The 2,911-nt window shown below is 46.1% G+C and overlaps 1 non-coding gene across 1 annotated transcript; it reads left to right on the top strand.

Moving 5' to 3' along the window:
* The first annotated feature begins 430 nt into the window (after positions 1-430).
* Positions 431-532, top strand: LOC111815610. The gene has a single exon (XR_002820285.1). It is a non-coding gene; the product is annotated as a U6 spliceosomal RNA (small nuclear RNA).
* The last annotated feature ends 2,379 nt before the right edge of the window (positions 533-2,911 follow it).

The following is a 2,911-nucleotide window of genomic DNA, read 5'->3' as shown; positions in this document are numbered from 1 at the left end:
ATTAAAGTTTATAAGAGGCTTTGCTAAAGGTGGTTTCAAGAATTATGTCCAAAAACCAACAGTTTTACTGTGAACTGGCAATAACCGAAAAGGAAAAACTGTTCAGAAAACGTCTAATGAAAAGTTGAGAAATACTACCTCTGGCCTCTTTCAAAGAGGGTAAGTAAATGCTTGGAACCTGGTGTAGTGGTGCATGCCTGTAATGCCAGCACCAAGGCAGAAGGATCACCAAGAGTCTCAGGCCAACCTAAACAGAGACTCAGTTTCAAAAGAAAGGTTTTCTCCTTTTCATCCCCCTTCTTTCTTCTCCCTAAAACAGAATGTCAATATGCTGCCCAGAATTTCAGAAGCCATCTTGAACTATCAGGTGATTTTTTTTTTCTTTTTTGGTGGTACCAGGGATTGAACTCAGAACCCTGTGCTTGCAAGGGTGCTCGCTTCAGCAGCACATATACTAAAATTGGAATGATACAGAGAAGATTGGCATGGCCCCTGCGCAAGGATGACACGCAAATTTGTGAAGCCTGTGCTTGCAAGGCAAGCACTTATTCCACTGAGCTATCTCCCCAGCCCCCATGAAGTGATTTTATTTTATTATTATTTTTTTTTTTACTGAGAAAAAAGTATATATTTAGAATTAGCCAGCTGGACTCAGTTTAGATGATCCCAATTTTGTTGGCAACATCCAATGCATCATAATCAGGAGCCAGTCGAACATATGCCTTCTTCTCTCCATCAGGCCTGATTAGGGTATTGACCTTGGCAACATCGATGTCATAGAGCTTCTTTACAGCTTGTTTGATTTGGTGCTTATTGGCTTTGACATCCACAATGAACACGAGTGTGTTGTTGTCCTCAATCTTCTTCATGGCTCTGTGGTCAGGGGGAACTTGATGATGGCATAGTGGTCAAGCTTGTTTCTCCTGGGGGCGCTCTTCCGAGGGTATGTGGGCTGCCTCCGGAGCCGGAGCACTTTGGGACGGCGGAAGGTGGGCGACATTCGTATCTTCTTTTTGTGGCTGTGGATGCCTTTCAGCACGGCCTTTTTGGCCTTCAAAGCTTTTGCTTTGGCTTCAGCTTTGGGAGGGGCAGGGGCTTCCTTCTTTGCTTTCGGCACCATCTTGGTAAAAAGGCTCTCATGAAGTGATTTTAATAACAAAAACTAATTGGAAGACAGTGGAGAAACTGGAAAGACCCAATCCTGTACAGGATGCTACCATATTATTAGCTCCAGGCTACCAATCGGGAATTCTTTTATTCACAGAAAAATAAATTTCTGATTTATCCAACCCATGGTTATATTACAATTTCCTAGGGCCGGCCAGAGAGCTCATCAGACTAAGGCGCCTGCTTAGGCAGAGTGCAGTGGCCAGGGTTCGATCCCCGGCATGCTGTGCAGGCCCTGGCGCGCTGAGCAGGATTGAGACTGGGTGTGGTGGCACACGCTTGTAACCCCAGTGCTTGGGAGGCCGAAAACAGGAGAATCACTGAGTCCAGTCTACGTAGAGAGACCCTGTACTTCCTGTAGACCCTGTACTACAGAAAAAAAACAAAACCAAGTTTCCTGTGTCTATGTTACTGATCCAAATTTTGCATGATCTACCACTATATGTGAGCATTATTATTATTATTATTTTTTTCTCCGAATGCCTTCAAGGCATGACTGGCTGTCTTGTGTTGTGGGGATCGAACCACAGCAACCTGAGCCTGACTGCTTTGTTGAAGCAGCCACTTAAAGAACTGAGCTAAGGGGCAGGCCCCCTATGTGAGCATTATTATGTTGACAAAGAAAAACCAAATAGCCATGTATGGTGGCTGAAGCAGGAGGACTGCTTCGAGTTCGAGGCTAGCCTGGGTTACATACTGATTTGAAAGCCAGCCTGAACTGTATAGCCAGACTCCATCTCAAAAAGACCAAGAGATAAATAAATAAAGTCCTGGGTGGATCAGAGATCAAACAACAATATGTAAAGTAATTTAATAAAAGAAAAACTAAGAGAATATTTGCTTAAGCTAAAAGCCGTATCACATCTCGACCAATTTTGATTTCCTCCCCCTTTCCTCTGATTCCTTTCCCAATCTCCAAAATGTTCCTCCTTTAGTTTATTCTACATTTTGGGTTTCTCATATAAGAGAACCTGTGTGACACTGACATTTGTCTCTACCTGATTTATTTCACTTTGCATTATAGTCTCAAGATACACCCATTTCCTTCCTTCCTTCCTTCCTTCCCTGGAACTACAGGATTGTGCCTCACCTCTTGTCTCATCCATTTTCTTCCAAGTGACATCTTTCTTCTTTATGGCTGGTAAAAAAAAAAAAAATATATATATATATATATATATATATATATATTTCACAGGATGTTCACAGAGCTTCCAAGTTTTTCTGTACTATACATGAGGCTACAATGATTGTACAAAGAATTTAATCTGCATTTTGGGTCGCTTCCTTGGGATAGGAAATACAGCCAGAAGCAAGGGGCATTCGTAGGGCTCCAGATAGTGCCACTCCCGAATCATCAGTCCACCCCTTGGCCTCAAAAACGTCGCGTCCACCCAGAAAACAGACCCCTCCTTGTGGCTGGCTCCACGACGATCACCACGGTAACGGTCGTGACAGACCCCCGACCGAAGTCACCTGGCAGGATGAACCAAGGGCAAAACAGGGCGGGAAGCCTAGGGAGACCGAGGAACGGGGCCCACGCGCCCTTCCTGTCCCGCGCTCGGGCACAGCACGTTCCGCACATTCCAAGACAAGCACGGGACAGCGCCTCGGCGCCCACGTAGGGGACCAGCAAGCAGCGCACCTCCCGGATCAGCTGACGCCGGGACCTGGACGACAGAACCCGCTTCCAAGCGCGCCGCGCAGGCGCAGCAGCGCGAGGGGGCGGGGCTGACCCGGGCTCGCG

Source organism: Octodon degus, unplaced genomic scaffold (genome assembly GCF_000260255.1).
Source record: "Octodon degus isolate 3935 unplaced genomic scaffold, OctDeg1.0 scaffold00018, whole genome shotgun sequence".
In the NCBI taxonomy this organism is placed as follows: domain Eukaryota; kingdom Metazoa; phylum Chordata; class Mammalia; order Rodentia; family Octodontidae; genus Octodon; species Octodon degus.
This window is presented reverse-complemented; position numbering and strand designations above follow the sequence as displayed.